The sequence below is a fragment of the Equus asinus genome, chromosome 4 (assembly GCF_041296235.1).
Source record: "Equus asinus isolate D_3611 breed Donkey chromosome 4, EquAss-T2T_v2, whole genome shotgun sequence".
Classification (NCBI taxonomy): Eukaryota; Metazoa; Chordata; class Mammalia; order Perissodactyla; family Equidae; genus Equus; species Equus asinus.
Window position 1 is genome coordinate 131,229,146 of NC_091793.1, and position 25,114 is coordinate 131,254,259.

Genomic DNA, 25,114 nt, shown 5'->3' on the forward strand with positions numbered 1-25,114 from the left:
AATGTTCTTTGGCCTGTGGCTAATAAGGATTTTAGTTAAAAAACAAAACAAAGCCCAAAGATGGTTAAAACTAAACAATAGTCAAAAGAAAGAAGGGAAGACTTCAGACATAAAGGCAGACTTTTTAAGATCAACATCTCATGCAGCAGCTCCCCCAAGGCCTTCCCATTTCTCAATAGCTTTGATTTGTGGAAATGATGGTTATGCAATTTCCACACATTGTGTTCCAATCACAGCATGTGGGCAGCAATAAAAAAACAAAAACAAATAAACGCACTCGAAGCTGGAGATTTTGATAAGCTTTGCTTTTTATTTCACAAAAGTTTTTAACTTGATATCTTCCTAAGGCTACTGGCATATTCTTATTGAGCTTTAATCAGATATATGTGAACACAGTGAAGTGTCTTATTTTCTTAAATGTATCTATGGCAGCAGGACTGGTTAATCTAGTTGCAAAAAATTAACCAAAAAGAAACTACTGGACTAGAGAACTCCATGATTGATGGATTGTTGGTTTTTCTCCTAAAAAAAAAAGTCTGTTTACAAAAGATGAGAAATGTTGGAGAAAATGATTTCCCTTAGGACATAATGCTGTGGCCCCTCTGGCAGAGGTCTCTGGCATTCTCCGCGAGGGATTGGTACAAGGAACAAGACAGCATCAGGTTTGCACAGCCGTTGGCGGAGAAAAACAAAGATGATTTCCTCTGGTCCCTATTTTAGTTTTACTCTTTGAACTTCCAACAGTTTATTTATTATTGTTGTTATTATTTTTAGTGGGGCACAGATTGTTTCAGGAATCATCTTGGTTCCCTTTTTTGAAGTCTTTTTTTTTTTTTATTCTGTTGAGACTGGTTTTTAAAGTGCTCCACCTCCACCACCTGTCACTCTCCGGGGGGCTGTGCCTGGAGAACGCTCACAGTGCCGAGTTCAGCTGCAGACTGCGTGGTGGAGGGCGGCGGCAGAAGGAAAGACAGGTGCCGATTTGGAGGTAGGTGGCTACACAGTATTTCAAAATAACGATCCTCAAGCTGCAGACCCGTGATACATTTTCGGAGACTGTGTACCTGGAGGAATAAAAGTAACCTATCAAATTTAATTTTCTCAGAAGGATTTTTCCCTTTACCTATAAAATCCTGGGAATTTCACCTCCTCACCCCTTCATTCTATGTGATTAATCGCATGTTGATCACTTGTCACTAGATGGCATCGTGCAGTGTTTCTTTACAGCAGTAACTAAGTTGGCAAAGTTACAGCTTGGGCCGTTTTTGGGTATTTTCTTCTTTGGCGTGGATCTAGAAAATCTAAATCGGATCCTGGATATTTCATCTTTATTTGCTTTATGGGTTTGGCTTCGTAAAATTTGTGTATTCTTTGAGATTCTTTTTCCTCAGTGTGTCTTGCTAGTAAGTGAACCCAATCATTATTAGTCCTAAAGAAATAATAAATTAGTTCTTCCTCTAAATTTTCTTCCAAGTCACACACACAAATATTAACTTATAGAGGCTTTGCAGAAATAAAGCTCAACACATCCAGGATCTTCAGCTATACAGGCAGGTAGAAAAAATACATGTATGAAAACTTGTTTTATCTAAGCCTGGCCAGTTGAAATCTAGACGTGGATAAGCCATGCTGATGGAATAATATAAAATGCTCAGTTGATGCTTTCATAAGCCTGTGAAAATTATAAAGAAAATACAACAGTGAGAAATAAGGAAAACCGATATAGGTGCCGGCCTGGTGGCACAGTGGTTAAGTTCGCATGTTCCGCTTCTTGTGGGCCCGGGGTTCACAGGTTCGGATCCCGGATGTGGCCATGGCACTGCTTGGCAAGCCATGCTAAGGCAGACGTCCCACATATAAAGTAGAGGAAGATGGTCACGGATGTTAGCTCAGGGCCAGTCTTCCTCAGCAAAAACAGGAGGATTTGCAGCAGTTAGCTCAGGGCTAATCTTCCTCAAAAAAAAAAAAAACTGATATAAATATAATATGAGTTAATGGTCACAGGTCACAGTCTTGTACTCTCCCAGATGTGAAGGGGAATTATGATCATTTTTATTTGTTGTATTCCAATAAACCTTATGTTACTGAAGAATGAATTCTAATTTCTATGCTGTCAATAAAACAGGACAAGTCTTTCTAAATTATAATTATGACTTAGTGACCTAAAAATTTGTAAATAATAATAGTTGATAAAATGCATTATCTGGAGTGAGGTTAAAAAGATAGATGACAGATAAATTAGATGATAGATAAATAGATAGCATCTAATACAGTACTTGATATTCTGAATAGTTGCTTAAAATCTTTAATGTTAATCTTCTGTTTCATTTACATATTTACTATCTGAAAACACAGTTCTGTTCCAATTTGTCTTTCTGTTTTATTTCACTCATTCATTCAACAAACATTAACTGAGGACCTACATTGGATTAGATACTAGTGATGCAAAGATAAATAGGATATGAAGTTTGCCCTCAAAAAGCTTGTAGTTTTTTTATGTTTTAAGCTTCCATACAGTAAGTTCCAGAATCAGTTATGGAGGGTAGGGGGCGAGAGAGAGAGAGAGAGAGAGAGAGGGAGAGCATAATACAGACAGTCTTAGACTAGGAACCAGGATGCGCGGTTTGCAGTTAGAGCTCTGCTAGAAACTCACGCGGTGACTCTGGACGTCCGTCACTGTTCAAGTAATATATTTATATGAAAGTACTTTGTAGACTGTAAAATACTTTATAAATATAAAAATTTGATTTCTTCCTATGAGAATCCCACAGTTTTTAAACAGAACTTTGATCCTGCAGTCAAGGGTTTACTCCCTTTTAATTTCCCCACAATTTCAAAATACCAATTGCATAAATAAAAACATATTAATTTTTCAGTTCTCCTTGTGAAGCAAAAAGCGCACCACGATCGGGGAGAGAGAAAAGCTGCGAGGCTAGCCTTAATGGCCCTATGACCACATCAGACTCTGAAACACTGAGACTCTGGGATGACCCCTGTCCGTCCTCTGCTCTGCTGATTCTCGCTGCTTCTCTTGGTTTCTGCAGCTGGGGAACGGAATTTCAAGCAAATTGTTATAATAACGCGCGAGATAAGGAGACCTCTTGTGAGTTTCATTCTGGTCTTATAGCTTTACCTCTTCTACACTTTGATGGTAGGCAAAAACCAAAGAAAGTTCTAGTTGATTAATGGGTTAGGAGATTTAGTGCAACACCACCTTTTCTTAGACTAGTTCAATAGATATCCAAAATGCTTCTTAGTTTTCATTAAGGTCAGCCATACCGTATTCCACAGTAGATAAGTCAGAAAACGTCTTTCTCTGCAGATTGTACGCAGAAGTCAATATGTAAGGAGCTCCAAACTCAAAAGTATTTAAGACCACCTTGAAAGATACATAAAACGGTGTCCTTAGTCAAGGCCTTGACCGGATCTGGCTGTGTAGTGAGGTGTTTTATCTTAATTTCCTAGTCCGTTATCTGGGGATTTTGTCTTTTATTTTGTTACTGTATTAAGCTGTATTTTTAGTATGTTGACAGCTTATCAGCAAAGATAAACTTTTTTTTAAATGACTATCTTTTTTAAAATTTTAAAATTTTTATTTATTTATTTATTTTTGAGGAATATTAGCTCTGAGCTAACTACTGCCAATCCTCCTCCTTTTGCTGAGGAAGACTGGCCCTGAGCCAACATCCATGCCCATCTTCCTCTATTTTATGGATGGAACACCTACCACAGCATGGTTTTTGCCAAGCGGTGCCATGTCCGCACCCGGGATCTGAACCGGCGGACCCCAGGCTGCCAAATTGGAATGTGCACACTTAACCACTGCACCACCAGGCCAGCCCCAAAGATAAACTTTTAATTAAGCATCTGGGCTGAAAATGTTCCCTCAATATATTAGTATATTCTCGTTTGAAATAGTCTTATTTCATTAGGAAAAGAGAAAAACTAGCTCGGATTCGTTCTACTGTAGAAAATGTATTCCTACCCTTATTTTGAATGATTAGTTTTGTTCTAGAATATTTGCTTGTTATCAGACATGGGGAGAAAACTTGAAAGATTGGAAATGAAAAGTTTAGAGACCGAGATATCGATTTACCAAATTATTTCTTTCCTGGCTTTCCTTTCTTTTTTTTTTTTCTAGGTTTATGATATTTTTGTCTTTGTATAAAATATTATTTCAAGCCAATGAATGTCATAAGAATGACTTATTAGTTTTTGTGCATAAGGAATCTAGGAAATAGAATTCTACTTCACTAGTTCCAGAGACCATAACACTTAAGCCTTTCACCATCAGTATATTTGGGTAAAGAGATAGTCTTTATCATAAAAGTGTATGCATCCACATTTAGCCATGGACAAAACTTCCCTGGCAGGAAGCAGAGATTTTTTTCAAAATTATTTTCAGAAAGTATGCCGAGGCTTTTCTCTAAAAATAAAATGGTATTTCATCAGTACTGGTCATTTTTTAGCCACATATGACAAATGATCACAGATGCTCATAAAAATCTAAAAGGAACTGAATGTTGTTCTCTTCTGAAACGGCAAATATTTTTCCTTTAACTTCATTTTAAAACAAAAACAAACTTTACCACTTTGATTGAAGAGAATGCAGGAAGCGGTATGGTCCCACCCAAAGTTCCTGCATTCGAAATGTCCTCATGGGGAAGAAGGTTCAAGGTGTTTTTAAGTACAGAACTTTCATGTTTCTGTGTGTTAACAATGGCACTTCCTGTTTTGACCTCTAACCATACTAGGCTATCAAGAGAGTAAGATGATGGACTTCTCCTTTTTGCAAAGTGAAGAGCATTTTTACTCCTTCTCACCATGTGTGTAGAGTTCAAAGTGAAGACGATCAAGACTCAGTTCTCCTGAGTCCAAGACATTGATCTATGGTCTCCCAACAGTGGTTGGAATTTTCAGTACTTTATAGTTACCTAGCCATGCACCCGAGATTGAAGTCAACAGAATGTGCAATACTCCTTGTCTCAAATATAAATAAAGCTATGTGTTGCCTTTAAATGGCCCCAGTGTTTTACTAAAAATTATTAACAGCCCTTAACAGATTCAGGACTCGGTGACTGCCTCCTTTTAAGCCACTTTCATTCAAAGAGAGAGAGAGAAAGGAGGAAAGTAGGGAGAGAGGGCAGAAAAGAAGGGAGGGAGGATGGGAAGGAGGGAAGAAGGAAGGAAAGAAAGACGGAGGAAAGAAAAAAGCAAAGGGTGGGAGGGAGGAAGGAAAGAAAGAAAAATTAGAGGGAGAAGACCATCATTTTCAAGTGAGAAGGAAATTACTTGCAAGATTCAATAATCTGAGTACCTGTTGCTTCCCAAAACCAGAAAAAAAAATATTTTAAAGCAAATTCAATTTACTTACGTCATGTTATATTAAAAAATGCCATATTATTTTTAAAAGTGGATACAGATTAATGGTATGCTAAAGATGTAAGTATGACATCAAAATAAATAACAAACATTTTAGAAGTTAATGTTCTCAAAGTTTGAAAGAAACAGTACTACATATTGAAAGAAGACACTATTTATTATTTTGGTGAGAAAGATTTGCCTGAACTAACATCTGTGCCACTCTTCCTCTATTTTGTATGTGGGATGCCTGCACCACATGGCTGATGAGTGGAGTAGGTCCACACCCGGGATCCGAACCCAGGAACCAGGGCCGCGGAAGTGGAGTGCAGAACTATAACCACTCAGCCATGGGGCTGGCCCGAGGACATTATTTAAAGTGGAAAAAAATCTTAGTGACTATTCTATTTCCTGTATTATTGTGAGAATGACAGTTTATTAGAAATGAGAATATATTTTCTTAATAAAAAAGACAAACTTTATCTTAGAATTTGTCCTTCAATTCTTTTTTTTTTCAAGATTTTATTTTTTTCCTTTTTCTCCCCAAAGCTCCCCAGTACACAGTTGTATATTCTTAGCTGTGGGTCCTTCTAGTTGTGGCATGTGGGACGCCACCTCAGCATGGCTTGATGAGTGATGCCATGTCGGCGCCCAGGATTCGAGCCGGTGAAACCCTGGGCCATGCAGCAGAGCACACAAACTGAACCACTGAGGCACGAGGCCGGCCCCTGTCCTTCAATTCTTGAGGGCAGTTATATATTTCTATTCCAGAGAAAAGCAATTTGTTGGCTTTCTTTCCCAGATTCTATAAAATCATCTTTAAATATAAATGCATACCCTATTAAATATATATGTATACAATTTGAATTATATATGCATAGATATAAATGTTTTAGAAAGACTTAAATGACGGCTTTCTTTAAAATATTTCAGTAATTGGGCTAAATACAGTAAAAATAAATTCCTTCAGGCATTTATTGTTATCATTAATGATTTATGTATGGCTTTTTTAAAAATAAGAAATTCATATGTTTCAGATGCAAACTCCAGATTGTTACCCATACCAAATGATACTAAAACAATAAAACATTTGCTAAAGCAGAAGATAAGCAAAATATCCTCAGAGGATGCTATTGGTGTAGCTAATAGCAAAGTTGTTAAGACTGCTAATTCCATTTGGAAATCTGTGCAACTCGATGAGCAGATGCACGAGAGATCTTTGTGGGAGGACTGAGATAACCAAAGATAATTAGAAAAGTCAGTTTTTAGCAGAATGCATTCTAGGGCAAAAATAAGTTTTAGAAGCAGAAGATTTCCTGGCACAGTAACTATAGCGATTAGGCTTTCTTGACTAATACTTCTATACGTTTACAAAACTGAAATAAAAATTGGTAACTGTCAAAAACTGTTTTCTCCTTCTTCCATGAGACAGCAAACACTCTGTAAAATCATTTAGGGCATGCTTTCTTTAATTCTTTTTTTTTTCCCCCCCTGCTTTTATCTCCCCAAATTCCCCCAGTACACTGTTGTATATTTTAGTTGTGAGTCCTTCTAGTTGTGGTGCTTTCTTTAATTCTTGATTTAGGTTTTTATATATTTTCCAGAAGTAAACAACGAGTAAATTGTCTGATACTCTAGATTCATTATCAATATCCCTCAGATCAGCAAATTAGATAATAGATAAATAATTTTTTTAAAACCTTTATAAGTAAAATATATAACGTGGCCATGATAATCCATCAAGTTCAAGGAGACACTCAACATGTAAGATCACTTTTATGTCTGAAAAATAAATTGCTCAGCAGGCCAGTTGTAGAAGGTGAGTGCTTAAGAGTAGAAACTAGGGGGTCAGAGAGTCTGTATGTTAATTATAGTATAGTAGTACCGTTCGTTAATATCGCTAGTAAATTAGACCAATTTACCCCAGTAATGGAGTAAATGGAGATGGTAACATAGGGTTGCATAGGGTTGTTTAGAGGATTAAATGAGATAATTCAAGTTTAGTGGAATGTCTGGGACACATTAAGCATGCTACAAAATTACCAGTTGCAATAATGTTATTGATGATGGTGATAATGATGCCGCCTATTCTCTAAGGGTTCTAAACTTCCTCCTGAGATTTCTAGTTTTACCCAGGACTAAAAGGTAAGCGCCCTCCCACCCCAACCCCTGCGCCATCTTTTCTTTACGGAATCAGTATTTACACAGAAGTAAAGTGTTAGAATTCCACTTTCCTGTTCCTGCCACCTGCACACCTCAGTAGTTCTCACCTAAAGAGGTATGGAGACCTGGAGAAGACATCCCTGAAGATGTGCGGGCCACATCTAAAGGAAGAGAACCCACAGAGGCAGCACTGTTTTCTCTGAGATGTGTTCACTTTACCGTGAAAACTACATGGCAAAAGCCTGAGACTCGTCACTTCAAAGGTATAAAACGGGGTCGGTTATATCTCAGATGTGAAATTATAGTCCTATAGAATTTGATAAAATTATAAAGTGGAGTTTGTAAGTGGAGTTTGGAAGTTCAAGAACACAAGATCTGTGCTAAGGAAAACAAAGGGAATTAACAGGCTGTAAAAATCACAAAAGGAGAGATATGCAGTGGATTAGGATGTGATGGGGACCCATTACGATGCTAATTAGGAACAGCAAACCCCTCCCAGAAGACCCTCCCGAGAATGCCTTAAACTGAGGCAGGCTGAGACCATTTTCACCTCTCACCTTGTCTCCTCTGATCAAGACAGAAGGAAGTTTATTTAAGAGAGAGCAGAATTGCATCCTTTTCCTTTGGACCTAAGCACCTTGAAAAGCTGTCGCCAGGGTAAGTCTTCTTATGTCCAGCCCATCCTAGGCCTCGATGTATTACCGCTGAGGCTGTGGAAAGGCTATTTAGTGCCTCTTTGAAGGCTCGTGTATTTCCTTACTATTTAAACTTTTGAACTTGATGTCATGGCAGATGGCTCTTGACCAAGATTCAAGGACAGCAGAACGACTCTGGGGTATTAGTGGGATATTGTGTTGAAGACATAAACTTAAATTTCTACATAATAGAAACTGCCCATCAAAGGAGAGATTTTGTCACTGGTGCTCTTGAGATTTATCTACCTTGTCCCTTTTCCTCGTCCAACACCCTTTCTTGTGTTAGCAGAGTAACAGAGGGAGGAACTACTAACTTTAGCGGAGAATGTACGTGTTCGGCACATAAAAAATTAAATTATTAATGTTTGTTATATATACAGGGAATCATTCCTTTGCCACTTTAAATTGTTAGATCTGTGTTTTTAAAGGAAGTCGTTATAAGAAGAAATAAACTCAGGTGACTGGTTCTTTGTCATCTCTTTAAGCAATGAGCGTTCATTCACGGTCTGGTGAGTTTTCGGTACTGTGGTTTGATTTGATCCTCTCAAGATTTCTTTTAATTCTGAGAATCTAGATTCTAGGATGATATAGAATGTTGGGTATAGGACACAGTTATCAGGCAACGTGATATAATGTAATGTGCAAAAGTACAGAAGAATGTGTGTGTGTGTGTGTGAGCACTCACGTGTGTATGAACTTGGCTGTGCCAGGGAGGAAAACATCCTCTTAGGTTCTGTGGCTGGGCTGGGAATTAAACTTACATAAGACAGATTACCAGCAGAAAAATAAATATTTAATATTTAAATATTGAATTGAATTGAATTTGTTTTTACACGTACGTGAGAGTCTTCAGATAGAAAATGAAGACCTGAAGGAGCTGTCAGGCCCAAAAGCTTATACACAGTTTTACACAAAGAACAATGAATTGTGGAGATGTGACAAGAGAAAGGGGCTCGGGCTAGAGGCAGTAAGTTGTGGGACAGCTGCTAGGAATTATATGAGGGGGGAAACTAATGGAAAATAAGGATTATGTGAGTTTGCACAGGTCCTTTCCAGCAACAACTCCCAGTCTCTGGTGACGAGAATCTCTTCCTGGTACAAAGGGGGTGCCCTTCTCATTGGAAATTTTTTTTTTTTTTTGAGGAAGATTGGCCCTGAGCTAACTGCTGCCAATCCTCCTCTTTTCACTGAGGAAGCCTGGCCCTGAGCTAACATCCGTGCCCATCTTCCTCTGCTTTATATGTGGGACGCCTACCACAGCATGGCTTGCCAAACGGTGCCATGTCCGCACCCAGGATCCGAACCGGCGAACCCCGGGCTGCCAAATCGGAACGTGTGAACTTAATCACTGCGCCACTGGGCTGGCCCCTCTCATTGGAAATTTTATGATCTGCTTTTAGGTAGAAAGTGCAAGGTCCGCCAGCCCTTCATTCATCTGCTGTTTCTCCAGTACCTTCAGCTCAAAATATCACTATGCCAAAGCGGCATATTTGGGGCTGGTGTGTTCTGAATCCCTTCATCTGATAAACTTTTCAAATGAGAAAAAAAGAAACAAAAAAAAATCTTTTTAATTCTTACTGTGAAATAAATAATTTGGTACCCACAGCTAGTGGTACATATGTTTGGTGACTGTTCATAGCATCATGGTAATTTGCAGAGTAAACACACTACAGTTTTTGGTTAACAGCCTGAGAAATAGTCTGAGGCTTGTGTGTAAGTTAGTCAGAAAATAAGCAATTGGATTAGGAACGATTTTCAGGCTGATCAGAAAATTGAACTAGTAAATTATTAAATCAGTAAGATAGGTAAAATTGCAATGAATCCCTTGCATGACCTTATCTCCTTTGATTGATCATTAATCCCAAAATACTTGCATGATGTGATGAGGGAACATATTCAGAAAAATCGAGACACAATGAACACTAAAAAAATTCTCCTATTCGAAACCAGTCAATTAGAAGAACTGATTCAGATTGCAAGAACACTTTTATGAAATACTGAAATGGAATATTAAATGAATGTAGAGGGAAGTTAGGAAGGACAATAGACAATGAAAAGAAATGCAGATAAATTTCCATATAATGTAAAGCATGCACATTAAGACATTTAAAAAGCATTTGCTGTTTTCATAATGCTGGCCTTCAAATTGGAAGAGTCAAAGGTAAGACAAACACAAATTATATAATAAAAAGACTAAGATAAAGTAATTAAACAGGCTTTGTGTTTCCTGGGAAATTAATATCGAACTTAGAAGATGCATAACAAGTTTGTAAATCCTGCCTTATATTCCCTGCTGGAATTACTTTGTGCTCTTTTTAAAAATTTTTTTTTAATATGCTGCACCTTCAGATTAGCTGTGCCAAGGGTACAATTTCAAAGATAAAAGAAAATTACTTACAAGTCCAGACAGACCAGTATGCATTTCAGGTCAATGCCAACTGCGGAGTGTGTGGGAGGGTGTCCACTCCCTGGGATGGAAGGCCAGACTCCAGGCTTGTGGAAGGCCTGAAGTGTGAATTAACTCTGTCTGTGCAAACCCTCTTCTAACTTGAAACACTCTCAGCTCCCCAATGTAGGAGGCCCATCCCAAGTTTAGGTTTCTGAAAACATCTGTTTTAGAAAGTATGTGATTTAAAAGGTTAAACTCTGAAGGAGAAATAGCATTCGGGAAATGGAGGTCAGGAGTAGCCTTATAGATGCCCTTAGGATCACTTCGCCATTCGCTGAAACAAAGCAATGACGTAAACACACTGATTAAACCTAATCTCTGTGGTACATCAGTCATAATCGATGTTTGTAGAGTTAATATTTTTACAATACTCTCAAGACTATTCAAGGTCTCCATTCCACAGAGCTTCAGTGAGACTGTCTTGTTCCATATACTGTGGATCTTAAGGACATTTGTTTTTCTTCTATTGACCTGGGTGGTCGTGGTGGTTTTTGTATCTGTGGTCCTTGAACCCACTCCTCAAGCTGTTTTATCATACAATCATTTTAATAATTAAAAAAGATTTTAAGTGCTGGATTTACCTTTATTTAACCTACTCCATATAGCCAAGTAGGTATTTCTCAATCCTCTCTAAAACCTATAGTGAACCAGTCTTAAACTCTCTCCTTGCATGATGTGGCGCACACATCGCACTGAATCTCAGGCCATTGGACGTCTCACTCAAGTCTAGTTGCCCCCTCTCCTCGGGACACCATCCAAATGCACCTCAGAGGCTGGAATGTCTTCTGCCTCTTAAGTTTCCTTTCTTTTTGCTAATGTGCCATTCTCTTCAACTCAGTTTTCTATTCCCAAACCCCGTTTCCCTTTTTTAATTACCACAGACAGGAGGACTTTTCAGTTTTCCATGGCCAACACTGAAATATTCAGAGTTTAGGTAAAAGGATCCAGAAATAAAGCTGTGTGTGATAGAATTTCTCATGAGGACGCCTCGGGTAGGAGATGCATTACTCTGCAACAAGTACATAGCCCATTGTTTGCTGTGAAACTCGACTGCAGGGCAGGTGTGTGAGAGGTGAACCACAGAGCAGCCCTCACTGTGTGCAGCGCCTGAAGGACCACAGCGGATGGAAAAGGTCGCACCACTTGTCACCAGGCCCCTGATTACTGCCATGCTTCAGCAGACCGAGATGTATTTGCCCTGTTCGAATCCCTAAATTTTAAACACTTCTGTAGAGCTCTAAAATGAAATATTTGCAGGCTGCCCAGCCCTTCTACTATTTAGTACTTGACTCTAAAAGCCTTCCAAAAGAGCTATTTCATTCCTTTTTTAAAAAATAATAATAATAAATTAAGGCTGAAGCCTGGCCCAGAGATGAACTGTTCCTGGCTTACCATCTTTTCGTCCATATGCCTTGACAGCTTAGTTACCAGACATTTCTGGATGTGCTAACTGAAGATTTTGAGCATGGGGTGAAGGGAAAAGGACCTTCTTTTGCTTTTGACTGGAAATCTGGTTTGTGTACAAATAAAACCAAAGCACTGAGCTGCTGTACCTGGTCAGATTCTAAACTTCCCTCAAGGTAAAACAGCAACCTTCGGAAGTGAGTCCTTGGCTGCATCTGAAAGCCGTGGAGGGTGGGGCGCCCCATATTGTAAAACATGACTCTAGATTTGTAATCATTCTGATCGTGTTGAAAGGAAGAAAAGGTACGAAAAACTAAAAAGCCAAATCAAAACTACCCTCCAAAGGAAAATACGGACTCCAGGAATTTGGCAAGTTTTCTTTCCTTGATTGCAGTCATTTCAAGGAGATCATAGCCTCTTTCTCCACTCTCATCTCTTCAAAGAAGCAAATCGAAGCAGAAGAATTAGCACTGACCTTCCTCCTGATAGGACCCAAAAGGCAGGATGGGGCTGCGTAACACGGGGATGGAAATAGGATGAATCTCTTGTTACTGTTTTCCCGAAGCTAATCTGAAGGTTGTCATGGTAACTCTCGAGGGTATAAGACTTATCAGCTTCAGAGTACAATTTTGGGTTCCATTCTTAAAAGAGGATATCAAGTGCTTGCATTAAGAGAGTGAGAGAAGAATCTTTTGGAAGTGGATGGAAACTGATTTCAGATTTTGGTCTGGACTTTTGAGAGAGTAGGCATCTTGGGAGAAAACAATAGGAATATGTCAGTTGGTAAGTCTTGCCAAATCTCTGGGGTCGCGGAGAAGACTCAGGCCAGGTAGCAGGACTAAAAGAATCCGGAAGTCGAAAACAATTGGAGCCATTCGGTGATTTAAATATGCACATCCTTATAAGAGTTGAAGCTATAAGTGGTAGGTCTCTGCTATATGCTTCGCTGTTATCATCTTGGTATTACTTACCGAAGACTCCACTTCAGTGGATTTGATCCTACTCTTTTCCTATATTCTTTTCATTCTGAAGTCATTGCTTGCATAGATTAATAACTATACAGCTTTTCCCCTTTCTACAGAAAAATCGTAAATGAAACAGAGTCTCATTGCAGCAGTTTACTTTCAGAACAATTCTTCCTGGTGAAAGCTACTTAGCGATGTGGGATTCTGAGTACAGTAGGATGTAAGCCTGCCTCTGGTTTTTCAGATTCGAGCACCCCACCCTCAGGCTGACAGGGCTCTGTACAAACAGGCATGCCTTCCTGGGGCTTTAGCTTTACTAGAAAGTTTGGGGGAAAACAGATTACGGAATACAGTGCTAAATTCACAACAACATTTAAAGGAAAACACAGAACCAGAAAGAAATTTCCTGTTTGAGGCAGGACAGCTTCACACGGCCTACACCTCCCTGACCACCCCCCTGATTCTCACTGTTAAAACTTCTGGAAAGCTTCGAGCAGCCAAGATTCAAACAGCCAGTCCACTTGGGGAATCCTGAGGACGACTCCAAAGACTGCAAGACGCAAGCAGTCCCAAATTACTATTTAACTATCTACACATGGTTTGGGGCCTTGGGACGCGTCTTTTTACAGCAATTACAAGGTGGAGTGTGGCGTAGTGTGATTCTAAGTCAGAGGTCAGCGCTACTCCCCGAATGCCGAATCCCACCCAGCGCCTGTTTTTCACAGCCTGCAAGCTAAGAATGGTTTTTCTATTTTTCAATGGTTAAAAAAAAAAATCCAAGGAAGACTATTTCACGACATGTGAAAATTATAGGAAATTAAAATTTCAGGCATAAATAAAGTTTTGTTGGAACAAAGCCACAGTCGTTCGTTCCTGCATTGTCTAGGGCTACTTTCTTGCCATCAGGGCAGAGTTGAGTAGGTGCCACAAAGCCCATACGGCCTGCAAAGCCTAAAATATTTACTATCAGGCCCTTTATGGAAAATCTTGGCCAACCTCTGATCTAAGATATGATCCCCACTATTGCCAAGTTGCAGCCTGGATTATCTAAATATAAAACATCAAACAATTTATATTATCACTCCCTCCATTAATGAGAGCTGTTTTGATGACAGTTCATTGTCCTGCTACAGAAAGACTGAAAGAAGACCAGATTTCTCAATGGTAGGACTGACAAGAAGATACACAAAGAGGAAATGAGAGATAGTATACTACTTCTAAGTAATCTCTTCCAAAGAAAATGGAAATCTTTTCAATGATATTTGGTGTTAGGTTTCCTTTTACATCAGAGACCAAAATGCCCTAGTTTCAACCTCATGGAAACTGCAAATACGCCCACTTGATCAGTGATTTTCTTTCAGAGGAATTAATGATCAGTGTTTGCAAGTTCAAATTCTGACCTTATTTGTTAAACTGCCTGGGGTGGAAAGTGCTGGGAAAATGACAAAAGGAAGGAAGCATTTCTGTCTTCTGAGACTTCATTCCTCTTTGATTGACTGAAGAAGCCGTAAGAATAGCTTTTCTGGGCAAATGATAACCAGCTTGCTTTAAAAAGAGGAAAGATATTCTTTTGAACCAAAAATCTAATTGTGATTCTAATTCAGCCAAGTCTCTCATCTCAATATTAAAGTCTGGAAAGTGTAATACTTTTTCTTGGGTCCTAGCAAACTTTTTAAAAACAGAACAATTGGATTTACAATTGTATCACTACCTTATCAGACTGTGTCTGAATTTCTCTGTTGATGCACAATTGGTGATGTTCACAGTGGGTAAGTCCTTGCTTGGGTATGCCCAAGGCTACACATAATTCCAGGATCCACTGACTATAATGCTACCATGCGTTTTACACTCAGCCTTGTAGGATGCAACTGAATATAAGGAAAGTTATGAATCCACTCATGTATATTTTAAGTAAACTTCAGTATATTTATGCCAATTTCAAGTCTTGTGAACAATAAATTAGTTGAGACACATCTCACACATACTAGTCAGTATACTTCAGTTGAATGAGAACTATTTAATTTGGGCAACATGGCAGCAACGTTGGATGCCTTGGTCCTTTAGCCCTGGGAGAGGCTAGGCAGTAACCTGGGTAGCAGCGACATTGGCTTCAGCATCACAGTTATGGTACTTCTGTGAGATGAGTCTCCTCGAAGGTGAGCCTTAACAGTCTCTCACAGCCCACATTTGGCTTCACCTCTTGCACTCTTTGCCCCTTTCAAACCCATTGCCCATCAGTGCAGTGGACTGTTCAGTCCGATTGGACTCAGGTAGAGCTAAGGGATCAACCTGTTATCTCCATGCCATTCCCCACAGGCTGCCAATGTTTCTTGGAAACTCCACAAACTGCTGAGTAAGAGGTTTCATTGCGTCAGGATTACTTATTTCTGTGCACACTCTGCAGCATTTCCAAGAAGGTGCTCGTTTTCATTACACATGAAGGGTGCTGGTCCAAGGTCATACCTTCTCAGAATCTTTTGCCCTTATGTATTTAGGACAGAGGTGCTTCAGGAATGAGCATCCATCAAAATCAGTCAGAGTGAAAAAAAATAATTCAGTACGTAGTGCCTTCTTTTAATGAGTTTAAGAAATAGAGGGAAAAGTCCTGGTTCAGTGAATCTAGGTTAAAAGAATACCTACTTTTATTGAGAAAATGAAATTTCCTTAGCCAACACATTGGCTTTTAGATTTCTTCTCTTTTATGAAGAGCTTGTGGTTTCATCAGACATGAGTAGCAGATCTGTTCCAGTGGGTCATCCAGGCAGCAGTAAGTTAGGATAATTGCGAACCTGCAGGGTCTCCAGAGAGTTGAAGGTCTAATTGCCGAAAAGAGGAATGCAACACTAGTCCTGAAGTGGAAGAAAAAAGGTCCTTTGGATATGAATACGATGGCTGCAATGTGTCCTGCAGAAGCAGGAAGTCTGCTCTGAATTTGAAGAGGTTTAATTAATAGCAGATTGTTGGATAATACATTCATATAATATAGAACTTAATTTCTGGAAATGGCCTACACTACTTGGCAGCCACAAATCCGACACTAAGGCTGCCCACAGAGCCCCGTCCACCTGGTTAGACTTTTCTCTCTCTTTCTGCCTCCTGGTCAAGAGACAAAGCTTCTTTCTTGTTATATACAATTCTTCGTTTTTGACTTTTGAACAATATCATTTCTCTTGGTTTATTTTTTCTTCTTACTGTCTTAAATTCTTTACAACAAGTCCTTTTTTTGTTTGCTTTTCTCATTTTATTTTCTTTACTACTTGCGTTACTTCAATTTTAAATATGAATATGCCGATGCTTTCAAACACCTTCTTTCAAAAGAAGTGATAAGATTTGATGGATTTTATTAGCATGTCAGAAATTGATTCAGCAAGATGTTGAAAAAAACCTTAGATTAGACTGGATTTTTCATGTCATTCATAGAGCTTCTATTTTTTTCAGCTTTAGTGAAGTATAATCTACATATGCTAAAATCCAGTAATTTTAAGTGTACATTTGGAAGAGTTTTGACAAATGTGTAAAGCTCTGTAACCGCTATCAAAATCAACATACAGAACCTTTCTGTCACCCCCAGCCATTTCTTCCTGCCCCTCTGCCAGTGAGCTTCTGCCCCTCCCCTCCCCCAGCCATGAAGCACCACTCATTGTTCTGTCACTACTGTCTGCCTTTTGAGAATTTCCTATAAATGGAGTCACACTGTATGTATTCTTTTGTCTCTGGCTTCTTTCACTCAGCATAATGCTTTTTGAGACTTGTCCACATCCAATAGCTTGTTTTTTTCTATTGTTATATGTGTCAGAAGTTTATTCTTTTTATTGTGAAATCATTTTTCATCTTATGAATCCACCATAATTTGTTTATTGGTTTACCAGCTAATGAATATTTGGGTTGTTTTTAATTTTTAGCTATTACAAATAAGCTTCTAAGAACATTCCCACACAAGTCTTTTTTTTTTTTCCCCCTGCTTTATCTCCCCAAATTCTCCCCGGCACATAGTTGTATATCTTAGTTGTGGGTCCTTCTAGTTGTGGCATGTGGGATGCCTTCTCAACGTGGACTGACGAGTGGTGCCATGTCAGCGCCCAGGATCCGAACCAGCAAAACCCTGGGCCGCCACAGCACAGTGCAAGAACTTAACCACTGCACCACAGGGCCGGCCCCCCACACAAGTCTTTATGTGAATATAAGTTCTGTTTCCCCTGGGCAGATACCTAGGAGTGGGATTGCTGGGTCCTGTGGTCAATGTATGTTTAACTTTTTAAGGAGCTGCAGTTTTCCAAAGTGGTTCTACCATTTTGCATTCCCACTAGCAACATATAAGGGTTTCGGTTGTTCCACGTAATCATCAAAACTTGGCATTATCATGGTTTAGTTTTAATCACAGTGGTAATTTATGTGATTTTAATTTGCATTTCCCTAATGAATAATGATGTTTACTTTATCTGAAAAGATTTGGGGTTTCATTGATTTTTGCTTTTCTGTTGTCCATTTTCTGATTCATTGATTTCTACTTTTATCATCTTTTCTTCCTTCTGCTTACCTAGGGTTTAATTTGGTCTTCTTCTTAATTCCTTTCCTTTTTTTTTGGTGGAGAATGTAGGCATCGATCCTTAATTCTTTTTTTTTTAAAGGTTGGCACCTGAGCTAGCAACTGTTGGCAATCTTCTTCTTCTTTTTTTCTCTTCTTCTTCTTCTCAAAGTCCCCCAGTACATAGTTGCATATTTTAGTTGTGAGTGCCTCTGGTTGTGCTGTGTGGCACGCAGCCTCAGCATGGCTTGATGAGCAGTGCCATGTCTGCACCTGGGATCTGGGCTGGTGAAACACTGGGCCGCCAACATGGAGCGCGAGAACTTAACCACTCAGCCACAGGGCCAGCCCTAATCCTTAATTCTTTATTTGGTTGCTTAATGTGAAAATGTAGATAATTCATTTTAGATCTTTCTTGTCTTCTAATATAAGCATTTAGTATAATAAATTTCTCACCAAACACTACTTTAGCTGCACCACATACATTTTGCTATGCTGTGTTTTTATTTTTATCCACTTACAAGTGTTTTCTTTTTTTATCATGTGTTATTTAGAAGTATATTGCTTAATTCAAATATTTGAGGATTTTCCATGTATCTAGAAAATTATTGATTTCTTGTTTCCTTCTATTATGGTCAGAGACATAGTTTCTTATTTTCAATTCTTTTAAACTTATTGAGATTTATTTTAAGCCCAAAATCTGATGTATCTTCTTGAATGTTCCATGAATAGTGAAAAAAAATGTGAATTCTTCTGTTTGTGGATGGAGGGCTCTATGTGTCAGCTGGGTCAAGTTGGTTGAAGGCAGTGATCTTTTTCTTTACTACTGCAGCCCAACTATGTTTAACTGTTCTCTATAAATATTTGTCGTGTGAATGAATGAATACATGCTCTATATCATGACTATGATTATTATTTTTATCCTCCACTCAAAATTCTAAATAATGGGTTGCCTGAAGAATAATCTCACATCTACCCAGTGCATCTGTCTCACTAGCATCTGAACAATCGCATATGAGCCATAAACTGAAGGGTCATTCAGACTCCATGTCCTCCCGTTTATGTCATTTCTAAATCCACCACTGAAGGGATAACTGTGTATTTTGGTTACTTAAACTTCAAGAGATTGCTGATCATTTCTTCATAGATGTAAACTGCTTTTCAATAATGTTCTGAAAGAAAATATCCAGAGGAAACAAACTTAAACGTATTTAAGCAGAGTTAGCATAAATTTCATCTCTTGGTGGACAGCTGAGGATGGGGAGGGATGGGGGCCGAAAGGAAGGGAGATTGTGGCACTGAAATCTTTATATCTTAAGTATTCTTCAGTGACTGCAAATCGTTTAATGTACTCTCTCTTCCCAAAGCCTTTGTTTCTTTGCATGACTCTATTAAAAGAGATCTCAGTCATGTTTGTGGCCCAGGAATAAAAATGGTAGTGCTTGCAATCAAGATTATCAGTCTTTTTAGAGTAGCCTCACCATTCCCCCCAAAAGTTATATTTCATTTTTATTTCTTTTCAAAATGCAGGCAAATCAACATTAATTTTACTTTGCGAGTTTTACGACACCCCTTGAAATTACTGTAGATGTACTGGCATGCCGGAAGGCCAGGATTTCTGGATTGGGATTGTAACTATTTCATAATAACTAGAGTTATTATAACTTGGGTAGTCTCCAAAAGTAGTGAGAGAGTTATATTTTTATATATACGACTTATATATGTAAGGAGAATCAATGCATCTAAATCCACAGAAACTTTGTGCACTATTAGCTCTGCTTTCTGTCATGTTAGTTCTCTAAGAGGCTAATACCTATTCTTTTTCTTTTTTTTAACTCCCTCCGAGGAAACCTTGATAGAAATCAAGTCGGGCCAGTTTTGTTAGTTCTTGCTATCTTTAAAATCATAGAGTCCTGCTTGCTAGTCTGAGGTGTTGCTAATTAGGCCAAAACATGCCTTAGCTTGAGAATTTACCTGCATAATTTTAAGTTTTCATACGTAAGAAAGCTAGCCAAGAGGCTATTATGTGTGGATTTTTTAGAGTTAAACCTATCAAAACTAACCTAACACGGTTCTCTATAAAAACCTTCTCCACTGCTCTGAAATATTTTAATTGGATCATGCTTCGAGTGTGCAGACATTAACTTAACACACTCCTGTCTTGGGCTCATGGTCTCCTACATTTCCCCCTGACTATTTCTTTCATTACTCCCACAAAGGGATTCTTTGTGGCTTGTTTTTAGGTAATCAGAAAGAATGATTCTGCTTCGGTATAAAGGAGAATCATTCCACATCCAGCAAGAACTGCTCAGTTTCGAGAGCCTGAGAAGGAGGCCATCAGTCACAGCTTTGGGGACCAGCACTGCCCAACAGAGGTCCCTTATGGGAGCAGTTACTGGAAGAAGTGGCTAACGTGAGGACTTAGGTGATGGGGTCCCCTGGCCTCTAGGGCCCCCAGTGCTCCACTAAGCTAGAAAGGCAGCACAAACCCTGGTCCCTCTGATGCCAAGAGGAGGAAATACAGCACTTCCTCTGAAGAGTGGGTTATAAATCATGGTTCAAGTCTACAGTAATATGGGTCCTCTATGTCACCTATACTAAGGAATTAGGTGGGCTGGCACCTTGAGTCCCTAGTGTCAGCCTGCTTTAGAAAAGCCTTTCAGTGGCTTTTGAGTGTGCTTTATTGTGAGGCTGCACAGGGCCTCCAGCTAATTCTGGTTGTGTGAAGTTGAAAGGCATCCCTTCCTCAGAGTCAGGTGAATGCAGCCCTGTGCCAGGGCACTCGGCCTGCCTAGTGTCCTTAGGTACTGACACCCTGCACAAGGGTCTGTCTGGCTGCCCTGTGGCTACATCTATGATCATGACCCCAGGGTCACTCTTGGCAGGAAACAGGCTGTCCTGGATGTCTCTTGAGATCACCTGTGGATTCGGATAGCCAACAACTACAGGGGAGTTACCGGACAGATAAGGCTGGCAATTGCCACAAGTGCTGTGAGAAAGGCCATAAAGTGTGGAGAGAAACCATGTCTGCTCATATCTTTGGGATCTTAGCCTAAATTTCCCTTCCTCAGAGAGGAAGTTCTCTTGTCAACTCATCTAGACTGCAGTTCCATTGTTTTTCGTCTTACAAGTGACAATTGTATTTGTGTGTGTCTCATTTATTACCTACCTTTTCAACTGTCTTTGAGGTGTTCACCAATACACCCCCAACACATAGCTGATACCTGACACAGAGTTGGCACTTATTAAACATTTGAATGAAGGAATGTCTTCAGCATCCTCTGACAGTGACAGGGATGGGAGGTACGAACGCGATCTAAAATACCAAGAGGACAGAGGGTGGACAGCCCTTGTTCAGAGGGACACAATCTATTTGATTTTCCTGCACTACAGGGGCTTTCTTTGACTCTGTCACCTTTTTACAGATAATAGATACAGATAAGGCTGAGCAGTTGATGTTTTAGCGTTTGTTTTTATTTTTATTTATTTATTTATTTATTTATTTTGGGTGAGGAAGATTACCAATCTGTTACCAATCTTCCTCTTTTTGCTTGAGGAAGATTCGCCCTGAGCTAACATCTGTGCCAATCTTTCTCTATTTTGCGTGTGGGATTCCTCCATAGCAAGGCTTGAGGAACAGTGTGTAGGTCCGTGCCCAGGATCCAAACCCACGAATCCCTGGCCGGCAAAGTGGAGCGTGGGAACTTAATCACTACACCACTGGCCAGCCCCCTCATCGTGTGTTTTCAGCTGACACTTTCTGAGAATGCTAGGCACTGTGCTAAGTGCTTAATTTACATATGTTATATCATCCAACCTGCACAACAAGTACCCTATGAAGTAGGTATAATTATTATTCCATTTTACAAATAAGAAAACAGACTTGGGTATGGGGGGGTGGTTGTATAACTTACACAACAAAATGACAATGTCAGGACTCGAACCCAGTTCTGTCTACCCCCAGGTATCACACTCTTAAACCTTATTAAACACGTCTTTATCTTAAACACAGTGAGATGGAGCAAGAGATGCAAACTATAAGCATCTATTACAAAATCGCTTAGCCTGGGTCTCATGGCCCATTCTGCCTTTGGTCTTTCCAGAAGGTGGAGGATTTCTGGTTCTGCCTGTGTTCTAATCTAGTAAATAGCAGCCTCCATGCCCATGACCTTATTTTGCTTCCTCGTTGGTGCTTACTCCCATACTATGGGCACCCAGCTGCCTACTACACGGCTTCCATGTCCCTGGGGTGGGAGCAGGCTGGTTCCCACGCTCAGCAAGGCACGGACGTCTGGTTATGTAGCTCAACACTGAACAACGCTCAGTCTTTGGTGGGATTTTTTTCCCTCAAAGTTTTAATGATCCCTTAAAATGGCAACCTTCTTAGCCTTTAAGTTTTTTTTTTTTTTTAATTAAGGTTATGAAAGTTAACATCCTTGTGAAATTACAGTTGTACATCATTATTAGTCATGTTGTAGGTACACCACTTCACCCCTAGTGCCCTCCCCCCACTCCCCTTTCCCTGGCAACCACCGATCAGTTCTCTTTGTCCATATGTTAACTACCACCTATGAGTGGAGTCATACAGAGTTCGTCTTTCTCTGTCTGGCTTATTTCACTCAACATAATACTCTCAAAGTCTATCCAAGTTGTTGTGAATGGGATGATGTTATCCTCTTTTATAGCTGAGTAGTATTCCATTGTATATATATACCACAACTTCTTTATCCAATCATCAGTTGCTGGGCACTTAGGTTTGTTCCATGACTTGGCTATTGTGAATAATGCTGCGATGAACATAGGGTGCATGGAACTTTTGGAATTGCTGATTTCAGGTTCTTAGGGATAGATACCCAGTAGTGGGATGGCTGGGTCATAAGGTATTTCTATTCCTAACTTTTCAAGGAATCTCCATACTGTTTTCCATAGTGGTTGCACCACTTTGCATTCCCACCAACAGTGTATGAGGGTTCCCTTTTCTCCACAGCCTCTCCAACATTTGTCACTCTTGGTTTTGGATATTTTTGCCATTCTAACAGGTGTAAGGTGATATCTTAGTGTAGTTTTGATTTGCATTTCCCTGATGATTAGTGGGGATGAGCATCTTTTCATGTGTCTATTGGCCATCCGTATATCTTCTTTGGAGAAATGTCTGTTCATGTCCCCTGCCCATTTTGTAATTGGGTTGTTTGATTTTTTATTGTTGAGTTGTGAGAGTTCTTTGTATATTATGGAGATTAACCCTTTGTCGGAGAAATAACTTGTGAATATTTTTTCCCAATTAGTGGGCTGTTTTTTTGTTTCAATCCTGTTTTCCCTTGCCTTGAAGAAGCTCTTTAGTCTGATGAAGTCCCATTTGTTTATTCTTTCTATTGTTTCCCTCATGTGTGGGGTTATGGTGTCCAAAAAGATTCTTTTGAAGCTGATGTCAAAGAGTGTACTGCCGATATTCTCTTCCAAAAGACTTATTGTTTCAGGCCTAATCTTTAGGTCTTTGATCTATTTTGAGTTTATTTTAGTAAATGGTGAAAAAGAATGGTTGATTTTCATTCTTTTACATGTGGCTGTCCAGTTTTCCCAGTACCATTTGTTGAAGAGACTTTCTTTCCTCCATTGTAGGCCCTCAGCTCCTTTGTCAAAGATTAGCTGTCCTTAGATTAGCCTTTAAGTTTTGAAAGGCTGCTGTTGTGGTGGCTCAGAGCCCTGGCCATTTGGGAAGGTCATTTTCTACCAGGAAAATGCATAGGCAACTGCACCTTGAACCTGATGTCAGAAATGTGTACCACATTGTCTCATTCCAAACGATCAAACAAATTTTCATAATCAATTTCTTACATATCTAGGCTACTAGTATTTACTTGCTAGGTAGACCCTCATGGTAATTATCTAAAATATACATAGCATTTCAAGGTATATAGCAAATTGCATTATAGCTTTTAAAATTTTTCATTCAAAAATACATGTGACAGCCTAGGCGACAGGGAAGAAATAAAGATAAATAAGTTGACTCCAAGAGGTCCAAAATCTAATAGTAATTATTTATAACAAGACTCAGATACAACAGGATATTCTGATCTTCTGTTTAAAATCCTAATATCGCTTCATAAACCAATCAGACACACTGACCTCCTGCCAATAGAACGTTTGCTCGCATGCCTGTGCCTCACTGCTGATGGCCTGGTAGCTAGCCTGGCTCTCCCTTCCCTGAGAAAGCCCATCTTTGCAAATGATGAAATTGAGGCAACTTAGTCTGTGACTTTTCAAGATGTGAATGTGGAGTAGCATAGAGACACACAAGCTGGTGGTTCACTGCCTTCTTTTCAATCCTGTGCACTGTGTAGATTTGGCTGAAAACCAGCTCACGTTTAAGCTGCGCGTTATTTTGTAAACTTGTGAAAGTTGCACTTAATGTGTTTTGATTACCCTCGATTGTTATCCATGCTAGCCAGAAAGTACTTAAAATCACAAAAACACTTCTGTCTGTATCTTGAGGCCTACACCACCAAACAGTGAGAACGAGTCATCTTGAGCTCTTTCAAGAAAAAATAATTAAAATTTCTTATGCTGCAGTTTAAAAGTCAACCATGGTACTTTTCTTTTCTTTATCTTGTATTTGGTCACCATACTTTAATAGTGTGCAGTGAAGAGGAAGGTATCAGCCGAGATAACTTTTTTCTACATGCTAGAAAAGCCGATTCTGAGTAAGGCCAAGCAATTTATTTCAGTTCATAAACATTTATGGAAAGCCTAGGAGCAGGCTAAGGGCTAGAGGCAAAGAGAACAAAGTGTATCAGAATCTTGATGGGGAGGGGAGAGATACGGAAATGACCGTATTATAGAGTAGGACAATTATTTAAATGAGGGAAGAGATTTCGGCTGGGGGAGGGGGTGTGGGGAATATTTGGGAAGTTGGTGATAGGAGGTGGGATATGATATCATTTCAATTAAGGCCTGCAGACCATGACCTCCTTGAAGGCGGCACAGACAGTTGGATCAAGTTTCACTGGCTTCTGTTTTGGGCATTACTTCTCTCCCACTCACGCCTCTCTCTTCCATTCCCACTTCCCTGCCAAAAGAAGAGAGTAATGGGAGGGAAAACGCTTCTTTCTCTTCAAATGCAAAATGTATTGTTCTGCCTCGGGCCAATGAGGTAGACCAACTATTCACAGAATATACCTAATGCATGCTCTGAGAAAGGATACAAACCTTGCCAGCTTTCAAAGCTTTCACTCACAGGAATAAAAAAGTTGGAGTGGGGAGCATGTAAGGCAGAGGAAAAGCCGGGATGTGTGTGCTGCCCATTTACTGTAGTCGTGGTGTTATGAAAGGATCAGTCCAAAAGATCTTGTGTTATTTATTTAATCAAGTAATCACACTCTCTGGAACTTTTGGATGCAAGCACAGGAATAAAGGTATTCATGAAGTCAGACTTGCAATTGCCAGGAAGTAGCAAAGCATGCCAATTTAATCTCTGCTACCTGTGTAACTCCTAAGGGGAAGATGAGCTCATGAATGCATACATAGATCATTACAAAGCTGAATTAAAATACAT

At 39.5% G+C, this 25,114-nt stretch overlaps 1 protein-coding gene across 2 annotated transcripts in view; it reads left to right on the forward strand.

The window, feature by feature from the left end:
• The first annotated feature begins 617 nt into the window (after nt 1-617).
• The window catches only part of SLC39A10 (solute carrier family 39 member 10), a 124,487-nt gene continuing 99,990 nt past the window's right edge, over nt 618-25,114 (forward strand). The window contains exon 1 of one of the 2 annotated variants that reach the window (XM_070508276.1): nt 618-988. The gene's annotated coding sequence lies outside the window, so the exon portion shown is untranslated. The remainder of the gene's footprint in view (nt 989-25,114) is intronic. The other variant, XM_070508278.1, reaches the window with a different exon arrangement.